Below are 12846 nucleotides of genomic sequence, written 5' to 3' on the forward strand. Positions count from 1 at the left end.
GGGATGAAAAGATTCAGTAAAAAAAAGATAAGAGGAGGACTGGGGTCCATGGTTTTAAGAATACAGTCAAGTTGGAATCAAGAGCTATTTGGGCAGCAGATCAATAAGCTAATTAAAAGAACTGCTTAGCAGTGCCTGGTATAAAATAAGTTCTCACTAAACATTAAACGCTACTATGAATAGCAACGATAAGTCTTGATAATTGTGTGAGGAGGTGGGGTGGCAAGATGTGAACAAAGGAGGAAATTGAGATGTCTTTCAAGGATCTTGTCCGAATAACCAGATTATCTACATCATTTACTGTCACGTGGGCCAGAAGAGAAAGAATATGTTTGTAAAGAGAAAAATAAAAAATTCAGTGTTGGACATGTTCTAAGCACAAAAGAAAAATCTCAAAAGAAATTCTAAATGAGTAACGATCAGACTGACAGCCCGCCTTTCAACAGGACTAAAAGAAACCAGAAAAAAGACATTGGAATATGGCTTTCAAGGTGCTCAGGGTCACCAGTACCTGCCACCCTAGATTTCTATACCCAGCAAAACTGTGCTTCAACAACGTAGGCAAATAAAAGCCAGTAGCTAAGTACGATTATGTTCGCACCTACACTGTTCAAAACAGTCTCAAACCGAAACACCCAAAATATTTGATAACAAAAGAATGAATCAAGTAAGGTATATGCATACAGTAAAGTTACTATACAGCTGGGGTTCCCAAAGTGTGATACTCATAACAGTAGTGTCAGTGTTGCCTGGGACCTTGTTAGAAATAGAGATTCTCAGACCCCACCCCAGAATTTACTAAATCACAAAGTTTGGAGGATGAGTATGCATGATTTAACAAGTCTAAGTGTGGACAAACTGCAAATTCATGTCACAACAGGACTGAGTACTCAAAGCATACTGTTGAAAGAGAGGAGCCTAGATGATAGAATTCCAACCGTATATTCTATTTACACAATGATTAAAAGAGAGAGAGAGAGAGAGAGAGAGAGATGAAATTCAACTAAATTGTTTAGGGATACTAAATTGAAAGTAAAACTATAATGAAAAGAAGAAAATTATTAACATAAAAGTTGAAATGCTAATGATTTCTTGGGTAGGGAATGAGGTGTTTATATAGGAAAGAATACTTAGGATTCTGGATGTGACGTATTTTGTTTCTTGGCTTGGGTGGTGATTTTTTTTTAAGATTTTATTTATTTATTTATGAGAGACACAGAGAGAGAGGCAGGCAGAGACACAGGCAGAGGGAGAAGCAGGCTCCATGCAGGGAGCCTGACATGGGACTCAATCCCAGGTCTCCAGGATCACGCCCTGAGCTGCAGGTGGCACTAAACCGCTGCACCACCGGGGCTGCCCTTGGGTGGTGATTACATAGCTGCTCCCCTCACAAGAATTTAAAATATATATAATTATATATATACACACACGTAATGCACTTCTCTGTGCATGTTTTATATTTCACCATAAGAAGTGCTTTTAGGGAGACAAGAGAAAACTAATAGAATGTTGATCACAAGTAAGATCAAATGTGGGGAAATGCATTTCAAAAGAGATCATCTGGAAGGAACCACAGCTCAGAGAAATGGAGTAAAAAGAAATGGCATTAATGTGCAGGGGCGGGGGGGATGGTGAGACCATTAGGTCATCTATGTCCCAAAGGTGCATGTCACCCCTACCCAGTGCTCAGCTGCCACTTAAGGCTCTCTCTTGGGTTCTCTCCCTTCTTTTCCAGACCTTCCCCACCACCTCGTTCCGTCTAACTTCTGCAAGCCTCCTTAGAGCTCCCACCTCTGTCACAATCCCTCTATGATGGAGGGGCCTAGTTCTCCGCGATCGCTGGCCCCGGAGAGCCGGGCCCATAGGCACACAATAGAGGAAAAACAGAAATGCCAATAAAAAAAAAAAAAAGCACTTAGGTAGATTTCTAAAATTTTAGAAATTCCACAAGCTCTTCAGTAGATATAAATCAGACACCCTGCAGCGTGCTTTGGTGTGTGTCTTCCAAGGGCCTTGTGTGCCATCTTTTCACCAATGCTGCCCCTAAATATGCTCACATTTTAAGTGACATGAACCTATTCTGAAACTACGCACAGAGCGCAGCCCCAGCGGTCTCTGAATCTCACTGCTTTGTTTCTCAGCACCTTCCGTGCCAGGGAACTGTGCCAAGGGCAACAAAGGCCTTCAGAGTCCAAGAAAAACCCGAATTGCCTGAACTACTTCTATCCTGACTTGCCTGAATGAAATCCCTGACTCTTGTTACAATGAGCTCTGATGGCATGGCGTCCCCACCCCATGACACTGGGGACACCAAGCAAGGGTCCCAGGAGTCCAGCTGAGGCACCCAACGGTTACTTCCTCAGCAGAACAAACTCAAACGGGGGACAAGGGTCCACGTGACTCCACGAGGCTGACACCAGGCTCCTCCCCATGCCCGATCCGGATCTCTTGGTGGCGGCAGCTAATTGCAAGGCGTTATCCTGGCCTGCCCAGGTCCCTGGTGTCCCAGGCCGCAAACACAGCCCTGCTGAAATGACAATGTGTTTATGTGCTTTACAGAGCTGCAGAATTTCCCAGCGGACCAGTTGTTGGCATTTATTGTCTTATATTTTAGCAGTCTTTCTACAAATTGGGAATCAGGAACCAAACACATTCATCCTGTGGCAACTCGCTTATCGCCCATGAATGGCACTTACACAAAAGCAACAATGCACTTTTCATTGAAAAGCGTTTGGTTTCAGCGTTTTGGCAGGCTCCTCAGGAAACCCTCCTGCTTCCTTCCCAGAACATAAATCTCAATCCTGCTGCCCTGCATTTTGGTCAAATGAGGAGGGAAGGGGGGAAGGAGCGGGGCTTCCTTAACAAGTCGCATTTGAAAGAGTGATCAGATGCATCCTTTCATCTCTGCTTTCTCTCACGGTTCCCGCTGGTGATCAGAGGAAGCCTGGCTCTAAAATGCAAATGGATCGTCTGATGGGAGGGGATGCTGTGGGGAAAATCTCTGTTAGAAACATGACCTCCCCTCAAACAGTCGGAGTAAGCACGGTTTCTCAGAAGCGTCCCAGGGTCACGCCAACATTCCTTTGAAAGATTCAGGACACACAGAACCCGTAGATCTTTGTTAGAATAACAGCTTGTTCAGTGGAACTGTTTGGCTTTCAAGCAAGACCTGATGCAAAGCTGGATGGTCTCGAACGGAGTCGCTCAACCCAATAAGGGGCGTAAGGAACGAAAGCTTGGAAGGCGTTGTCCTGGCAAAGTTCCTATCAGCCGGACCCTGGGTTTCCTTGGGAGAGCGGATCTTTGGAGTTAAGACCCCCATAAAGCACGTCAAGTTGCCCTGCAGTTACTCCACGCTCACTTCGGAATTCCATCGGTATTCTTTGCGGTGCATCAAGGCTCAGGAGACACGCACGCACTTGGATCAAGAGTGTCCTCCGTGATCTCGTGGCGGGGAGCTCTCTGGTGTGTCTTCTTCATGTCCTTCCTTCTCTTCCCTCCCTTTGGTTCAGTGTGTCCGCTCCTGGGAACAGGGAGTCCAGCAGAGGTGGGCTAGGATAGCCGTGCTCTAGTCTCTCTCCGCGGACTGCGTACACACTCGTCCTTCAGGATTCCACTTGCGTGCCACCTTCCACGTGCACTTTTCTCAGTATCCCCCCTTCCGCTGCTACTCATCCCCCCAACCAGGAATCCCTCCCCACACGGGGAGCCAGGACTCCAATTAGGCCGGGGTGTTTGTTACTGAGAGGTCGTCGAAAAGCCTGTGCCGCACACATCTAAAACTTGAATGCAAAACCATTGGTCTCCCCGGTCACTCACAAGGCCCATGCGAGGGGTCCTCTCCTTGACAAAGGGAATGACGTCCAGGGAGGCTTTGAGGGAAACTGAAAGGATGAGAAACCAGATAGAGGTAGATGGAAAGGGAAGAGGGGACGGACCTACAGACTCTCAGGAGGCTCGGAACCCTGAAGACTGGAACAATGAGCGAAGGGGTGGGCGGCCTGTTGGGCGGGGAAGAGGCTAGGTGTTCGAGGACGATGTGGGTGGATGGGTGCAGGGCCCTGCGATTCAGTGAGAGGAGGAGCAGAGGAGTGGCTTCGTGGGCGGAGGAAGGAGTTGCATTCAACTTTGTTGGCTTCGGTGGAATTCTATCTTAAAATCTCAGAAGAACGAAGCTGCAAATCACTTTTTTAAATTAAGCATAATAGGAAAGAGGTGGCACCGCTCCACAAGAAAGAAAGCAGCCTCCTCTGTGGCAGGGAGACGCGTGCTGCAGACACCCCTTCCCTGAGTCCAGGCCCTGTCTGTCCTCTCCCCGGCACACCAGCGTCTGAACAAGGTGGACCAGCAGGCCGCTATGCTCCGGAAGCCTCCCTTCTCCCCCTGCGCCCTTTGCACTGGCTGATACAGGTGCCAGGTGTTCCCACACTGGAACAGCCGACCTTCTGAAACTACACAGATAAAAAAAAAAAAAAAAAAAGACCCGGTGGCACAGTCCCAGACACACACCAGGTGGTCTGAACGCAGCCGCTCATGGGACAGGATTTGTCTTCCAAGGCCCAGCCTGCTCCCTGGGAGGTCGCCCGACGAGGGAGGGCGTGGTGGCTGGGTCTGCTTTGGCAGACTGGGTTTAAAACACTGAGCACTGGGATCCCTGGGTGGTGCAGCAGTTTGGTGCCTGCCTTTGGCCCAGGGCACGATCCTGGAGACCCGGGATCGAATCCCACGTCGGGCTCCCGGTGCATGGAGCCTGCTTCTCCCTCTGCCTCTCTCTCTCTCTCTCTGTGTGACTATCATAAATAAATCAAAATAAAAAAAAAACACTGAGCACTGACACCACACACATCAGGATTCACACCCCCGGCTGCCTGCTAGTCATCATGGCAACGTGAGCACATAACCCAGTTACATTTATCCTCCTGCCTGAGACACGGAGACTGATGATCTAGTACGGGCCCCATTTTGGTCGTGAACCAAGGGAAAAGATGAGTGTAAATGGCTTACACAGTGACCAGCTCGTAAGAAGGTAAGGGTGCCGGGGGGACCCAGTCGGTGGGGCATCTGCCTTGGGCTGGAGTCGTGATGCTCCCCCTGCATGTGCTTGCTCTCTGGGTGTCAAATAAATACATAAAATCTTAAATAATAATAATAATAATAATAATAATAATAATAATAATAAGTGCTCTGTTAACAACAGTTGGCACCTAAATTCCTGCACCGTAAGCTCAGCCCAAATGAGCTGCTAGTTTCTAGTGGGAAAGCTGAACACCAGAATGTAAAGTATGTTTCGCTTCACTGCAATGACCGAATCATGTCCTATCTGGAAAGCCTGACCCCGCGTTCGAACCCGCTAGTTGGGGAGGCGGTGGGGGGGGGGGCTTAAATGAGTGGAGCATCCAGAGTCATCCTGATTGTGTAGAGTCATCCTGGATTACTGATGTATCAACAGAAAGCTCTCAGTTCATTCGCACTCTCGGTTCTCCCTCCGCACATCCTGCAGCGCTGAGGCCAGAAGAGGTGATGGGGGGGGGGGTGCAGGGAAACAAATTGGCTGACAGGTGAAAGTGGCCATCCTGGAGCTCTGGGCATCTGGCCTCCCCGGACCGCGATGCTTCAGCTACAAAATCACCTCCACGGCCCCTGCACGGCCCCATCCTACCGCTTATAAGACGTCAGGTTCGCGCCCAAGCAGTAGGCGTGCTTCTCAGACTTGTTGGACGGTTCATCTGAGGTGTTTGTTTAAGTGCAAATTCCCGGAACCCCTCCTCTGAAACTCATCAGGAGTTTGAAAACCAGTGCGGACCCCGTAAAGGACGGATGCCCACGTGCCCTCAGGTCTCAGCTCCTGAAATGTTCCTCCGCGTGCCTCCTGCTTACCTGTCACCTCTGAAGCCCCGTGGGGCCGAGTCCCACCCTTCCAGTCGCTTCTGCAAGGGTCTTGCAACTGCCAGACGTGGCTTTTCTTTTCCTTTTTTTCTCTCTTTTTTCTTTTTTCTTTCACAGCTAAAATAAGCTATAGAATTAAGCACAGGTGTGTTACCTCAACAAGTCATGATTTTCCTGAAAATGAAAGCTACTGGGGCTATTTTAAGAGCTCATTAGCAGACAGAGGAACCAAACCCACCCTATAGTGCGTTTCAACATGCGCGCCAGAGACGTAACGGGTGAAAGCATGCCACGCTGCACAGAATTTGTGCAAAGGGGACAAGACACGGATTCTAAGTACTCACGAAAAATTTAAGCGGATTTTTCTCACGGAGACTAATCATAATAATTTTTTTTTTTTTTTTTTTTTTTTTTTTTTAGAGATTTCCTTTGACTTAATGACGGAGTTGGAATTTTTTTCCGCAGTGCCACAGCGCAGGTGCACAGCCAGCCCCAGAGCAGGACCGGCTGAAGGATGCCAGAGCTGAGGGTTGGCACCACTTGATGAGGCAGCTGGAAGCTCCGTGTCCCCGTGAGGAAGCTGGGGGAGGTGACTGCGCTGCAGGCTGGCCAAGCCCGGATCCTGACCCGTCATCCCCTTAGACGCTGTCTCTTGGGTTCGGGCCCTCTGAGGGGACGTCCGGCTGTTGCCCTGCTCCAAGGACAAAGTCTTGATCATCCCTTCCTGTTGGTGGCGGGGAGGGGTGCCGAGGGCCAGCCTGGCCTACCCACCCACTGTCAGGGGAACAGAGTCGCTTCACAGCGGGATGGAGGGCACGCCCTCCCTTGCAGGTGGTTTCAGGGCCCGGCTGCTCAGCCACTGCTCACGCAAGAGCCAGCGCCACCAGCTTCAGACAGACCCGCAACAGGAGTCACCTTCTGCATCAGCACTGGGTATTATGCAAAATGTTGGCAAATTGAACTCCAACAACAACAACAAAAATTTTTAAAAATCTAAAAAAATAAATAAATAAATAAATAAATAAAGGAGTCACCTTCTGCAATGATTTCACTGCCAAAGGCCCAAGTGTCACTTACCACCCCGCCACCCCCGCCACACGCACGACCCCGCCACAGGACACCTTAATGCATATGCATTAAGGTTTGGTTTCTGGCAAAAATACAGGCGCATGAGCATCTGCGTCCAACAGCCTTTCCCTTAACTGACCATGCCCTGGCCTTCTGTGGTCCTTTGCAAACTCCCTGCCCTGGACTCTGCTCCATCGGACCCACCCACCTTTTTTTTTTATTATTATTAGAGGCATCTTTTTTGGCACTTGGTTGAACAACCTCGCGCTAAATATCAATGTGATTCCGAAGGCGAATCTCACGGGTGTCCCGAGCAGAAAGGCAGGTCCTCGATGGTCAGGCAGTCGGTCCAACTGCACAGATCACCACTCCGTCCTCCGCGGGGCCGCCAGAGCTGAGCCTGGACCCAAGCCCACGGGCCCACTGTCCACTCTGGCCAAGGTCAAACACAGCCAGCGCTCTGGACACCCCCCCCCCCAAGGCTGGGGGCCTGCAGGAACCAGCCGCCCCTTGGGCCTCGGCTTCACCCTCCGTGAGAACCCAGGCCCGCGGCTCGTGCTTACAGACCAAGATCCAACCCCGGCTCCACCCCTCGGGGAGCACCTGTTCTCCGAGCTTAGGCTCCTCATTGCAAAGTGGGGACAACCCTGCTTCTTAGATTGGGGGTGAAAGTCCATGAGATGACGTGTTCGTGCCTGGTAGAGCGAGTTCTACAAACTCCCAAATGGGACCACATTTGCCAATCGAAACAGCGCTCGGGTCACCGTGTGGGTCTTACAAGTGCTGTGAGCTGCCTCGATGACGCATGTGGGCTCGCAGGTGCCTGGAACCTTGCCTTGCTCTCTCTCTCTCCCTTTCAAGAGTCTGGTGAGACTCAGGGTCTCTGTAATCGGTGGGAGACCCACCCATGGTTAGAAGAACTCAAACATAAAGATGTTTTCTCTTTTTGCAGAGAATTGTATTGATTAAGGCCGACTAGCTTCATCTTTCTGGGACGCCACTTACTTATGCAGAGGACCGACCCGGTGGCCGCTACCAGCAGCTCCATCAGGATCTCCCGCACCTGCCTCGCTAGCCGCCCCCGTGCTAGTTCCTGAAAGCCTCTGCCCCTCCTGCCAGCAGCGGCTCAGGGAGCAGAGCTCTGAACTGCGGCCTGCCTGAGCCCCCTGGTGGTAGCCACGCGGCCACACACCTGTCTGCATCCGGAGTGGCACCAGCATCACAGCCCCAGACGCCAGGCTCTTTGCACCCGCCCCATCTGCACCCTCTCTGTCCAGCAATGAGCTCCTGAAAGGCTGAGCCCCCGCAGGTGACTGGGCTTTCCCCGAGTTAGGACAGGTGCACAGACCTGCACCTGCAATTGTGCATGCTGAGCCTCCTCCAGCCTCTAACTCCCTCTCGAGTTCCACTTGAATGCCAGAAGGCACCCCCGAGGCCCTGCAACCTCATGGAAAAGCAGTATCCCAGGAGTCAGGAGAATTTAGCTTTGCATCCTGCCTCGGCTCGAAGGTGACGATTCATTCCTAGGCCATGTATCTTCCAACTCTGGGTCCCTACTTTCTCAGCTGGGAAGTAGGGAGAGTGGTGCTAGCATCTCAGGGTAATTTTAATTTCTTTTTTTTTTTTAAATTTTATTTATTTATTCACGAGACACACAGAGAGAGAGAGAGAGAGAGAGAGAGAGAGAGGCAGAGGGGGAAGCAGGCTCCATGAAGGGAGCCCGGCGTGGGACTCGATCCTGGGTCTCCAGGATCACACCCTGGGCTGAAGACGGTGCTAAACCACTGAGCCACCAGGGCTGCCTAATTTTAATCTCTAAGTTGTAGGCACAGATACGTATAAAAATCCATTCCTGTAGCTACACCATAGATTACAGGAATAATCTAACATGTATATATCGCATATAAAGACATGTAAATTCCAGAGAGAGACAGAAGGACACAAGGCATGTGACCCTTGGAAAACACACCATCAATGGTAATGATTACTGATTATCCAGGAGACCCAACATGTTCAAACTTGTTTCTGAAAAAGAAAATAAAACCGGTAACAACAAACAAAAAAATTCAGTTATCAGATAAGAAAATTTTCCAGAAATAAAGGACATGTGAATCTGCAGACAAAAGGGACATGCCATATTCCCAGTAAAAGCCGTAGACAATCCATCGCTGAATTCAAGGAAAAAGAAGAATCCTCAAGCATTCTGACATAATAACAGACCACCAGCTATTCAAGGAGAAGCCCCAGCCTCAAGTTCGCCAACGGGACTGGATTCCACAGAAGAATGGAGCTACACGTATCCCATGGTAATTCAAACACAAATGGTCTACAAGTTTTCTGTCAATTTTGTTAAGTTGTCATTCGCTTGTGGAAGAAAAAACAAAGCATTCTCTTTTCAACACCTGAGGAGCTACACTTTTATTTATTTTTTTTTAATTTTTATTTATTTATGATAGTCACAGAGAGAGAGAGAGAGAGAGAGGCAGAGACATAGTCAGAGGGAGAAGCAGGCTCCATGCACCGGGAGCCCGATGTGGGATTCGATCCCGGGTCTCCAGGATCGCGCCCTGGGCCAAAGGCAGGCGCCAAACCGCTGCGCCACCCAGGGATCCCCGGAGCTACACTTTTAAACACTTCATAGGGAATAGGTATTTGAAGACGCTGCCAGAGTCCTCCTGTGTCTGCCCCAACATAAAATTCTCCCCTCTTTCTTAACAATGGGATCCCTAATTTTGGAAGCTGTACAGATTGAAACTTGTACTTTGCACCTCTCCTTCCATCCAGCTGTGGCCATGTTGACCAAGTTTTAGCCAAAGGAATAAAAGAGGTGCTATGTGGTGCTCCTGGGGGAGGGCTGTTTCCTCCCCTCCTGCAGCCTGTGGTCTTGACGACTTCATTGAGCTACAGTGGCCTGACCACTTACAGACTTCTTTTGGGAGAGACAAATAACTCCTATATTGGTTGAGCCTCTGTCATTTCTGGATTTCAAACACCTGTCACAAATCTAATCCTAAATGACACCAATAGACACTAAAGCCAAATATTAGATTAATTCCCAAATTAAGGAAATCGCTTGTGAAAGAAATCGCAATGAACATTAAATTCAATTAAACACAGAATAAGTCAAAAGAGTTGGGGCAAACAGAGTTAACATGTCACTGCGTGCCATTATAATTCTTGAAATAAAAGATAAATAATTTGCTGATTGTGGATTGGGATAAAATCCAGACTGTGTCAGCAAATGGATGTAGCAAATAAATGAATGAGGGTTAGAAATGAGAGGAGGATAAGCAAAATGTGCTGATTTGTTCCTATGTCATGGGAGAAATCAATACATTCCGTTTCACTTATGAAATTGATGAATGGAGAAATACGAGTTTAAGAGTATTACTTAATATGTCTGTGTCAGTTAGAATTAGGTTTGGCTGAGAGTAAAGGAAAACCAAAATCACAGTGGCTTAACAAATTTAGAGGTTTTTCTTTCAAATAAAATAAAACTAGAGATAGGCAGTCCAGGGCTCATATGGTTACTTCGACTGGAATGAGAAATATAGATGCACTCTGACTTTCCACTCTTCCATCTTTGATGCGTGGTATCTATTTCAAGATTGCCTCATGTTACTAAGATGGGCACTGATGCTCCAGCCATCATATCTTCTTCCAGACAGAAAAAGGGGACTGAAAGAGCAAGAAATTTTCATCTTAGTTGTCTTATTTCCCATTGTCCATACATAAATTAAGGGGAAGATGGAAAATATAGTCTTTAAGCTAAGCGTATTTTCATCCCTCAATAGAAAGAGGGTTCTGCTCATAAGGAAGATGATGAAGGTGGATACTGAGTAGGCAGCTGGCCATCTCTGCCTTAGAAGTAAGTATGTCAACTCATGTAATAACTGTATAATCGCCAACTTCACAAAAGAGAAAAACAAAAACTCAGACAACTCTTTAGCAAAGTGCTAATAAACAATATTTCTAGTTGTTAGGCACAATGTCAAGAAAAAAATAGGACGTTGGATGTTACAGGTTGAATAATGTCCCACAACAATTCATATGTTGAAGGCATCTCAGGCACAATTTTATTTGGAAACAAGGTCATTATAGATGTCATTAGTGACAACGAGGCCATTATCAGAATAGTGTGGCCCCCTAATCTGTCTCATCAAAATGGGAAGTTTGGACACAGACATACATACAAGACACCATGGGAAGATGAAGGCAGAGGTGGGGTGATGCTTCTACAAGCCTAGGAATGCCAAAGATGGCCAGAAAACCATCAAAAACTAGGGAAGAAGCAATGAAACCACTCTTCCTTACAGCCCTCAGAAGGAACCAATCTAGGGGACACCTTGATATTGGACTTTGGGCCTCCAGGACCTAAGGAAATACGTTTCTGTGGTGTAAGCTACCCAGCTTGTGGCATTTTGTTATAGCAAACTCATATACTGGGAGTAACTGCTTTTTCTTTGACAAGGTTCTACATGGTTTGACTATTGTTAAAAGATTATATCATTTATCTATCTATCTATGTATCTATCTATCTATCTATCTATTGATCTATCTATCATCTGACAGAGAGATAGAGCCATGAGCACAAGTAGGGGGAATGGCAGAGGGAGAAGGACAAGCAGGCTCCCCACTGAGCAGGGAGCCCAATGTGGGGTTTGATCCCAGGACCCCAGGATCATGTCCTGAGCCTAAAGCAGACACTCAACCCCAGAGCCACCCTGGAGCCCCAAGACTATATCCTTTATAAGCAAAATAAACCACATATGTTTTCTAAATAAGATGAAGGAAGCAATTTCTAGCTTTTTATTTTCCTGTAAGCTCACACTTCATAGAATTGACTGACCTAAAAAATTTTAGTTTTTTAAATTTATTTGTTTTCCTAGAGAAAGAGTGGTGCAGGGTGTGGGAGAGGGAGAGGGAGAGGGAGAATCACAAGCAGACTCCACACTCAGCGTAGAGCCCATCGTGGGGCTCGATCTCATGACCCTAAGATCAAGGCCTGAGCCAAAATCAAGAGTTGGATGCTTAACTGACTGAGCCACCCAGGCGCCCCATCCTAAATATTTTAAACAAAATTTAACATTAAAATGATCTGGTCCTGAGACTTTTTAGAGAGGCATTTTGTTTTAGTACCTTTTACAGTTTTGTCCCAGGGCTCTAGGTCAATTGCTGGCTTTACATTTTAGCAAATGATCACTTACTATATTTGCTTATGGAAGAAAAATTTAATTAAAAGATGAAGGTGGTGATGACAACCTAATTTTTTGTTCTTCTCAAATTCACACATAAAAACTGACAGAACAATTAGCTATCAAAGCCAAAGCCCATGATCAATGTTTACAATGAAACAGGATGATAAGGCGCTCGCTTCGTCAGCACATATACAAAAATTAGAAGGATACAGAGAAGATTAGCATGGTCCCTGTGCAAGGATGACATGAAACTGGATGATAAGGCCCCTCTACCAACTCTAGAAGACATCGGGGTGGGGGAGATGATCTGTAGCCATGAAACATGCATGTTATCAGCATGTGTATGGGAGAGGAGAGCAGTAAAGCAAAGCCCTCAGAATAGGAGCACATCCCACCCCCACCCCCCCCCAGTCAACAGGTAGTCATGGGGGATCAGGGAGTTCCAGATGGAAAGCAGCAGATGGAAGTAGGGAGGGTCCTGCATGGCTGTGATGAGCCCACGGTGAAGAGTAAAAGTCTGGACTAGTGTAACTCCAGGGTCCTCCTAAAACTGAGGCTGCCTCCACCCCGGGGAGAAACAGCTGAACATGGAACCAGGACTGAGGGGGACACAGAAAACACAGATTAAGGAAAGAGGCAAAAGGGGGAGAGAAAGAGCCAGGGAATCTCAGCAGGCACACTGCCATATTTTTTA

The 12846-nt window shown here is 47.6% G+C and overlaps 1 non-coding gene across 1 annotated transcript; it reads left to right on the forward strand.

Annotated features, from left to right (window-relative positions):
• Nucleotides 1-12320: 12320 nt before the first annotated feature.
• Nucleotides 12321-12427, forward strand: LOC144285166 (U6 spliceosomal RNA). Its single transcript, XR_013353551.1, has one exon. It is a non-coding gene; the product is annotated as a U6 spliceosomal RNA (small nuclear RNA).
• The last annotated feature ends 419 nt before the right edge of the window (nt 12428-12846 follow it).

The sequence above is a fragment of the Canis aureus genome, chromosome 15 (assembly GCF_053574225.1).
Source record: "Canis aureus isolate CA01 chromosome 15, VMU_Caureus_v.1.0, whole genome shotgun sequence".
Classification (NCBI taxonomy): domain Eukaryota; kingdom Metazoa; phylum Chordata; class Mammalia; order Carnivora; family Canidae; genus Canis; species Canis aureus.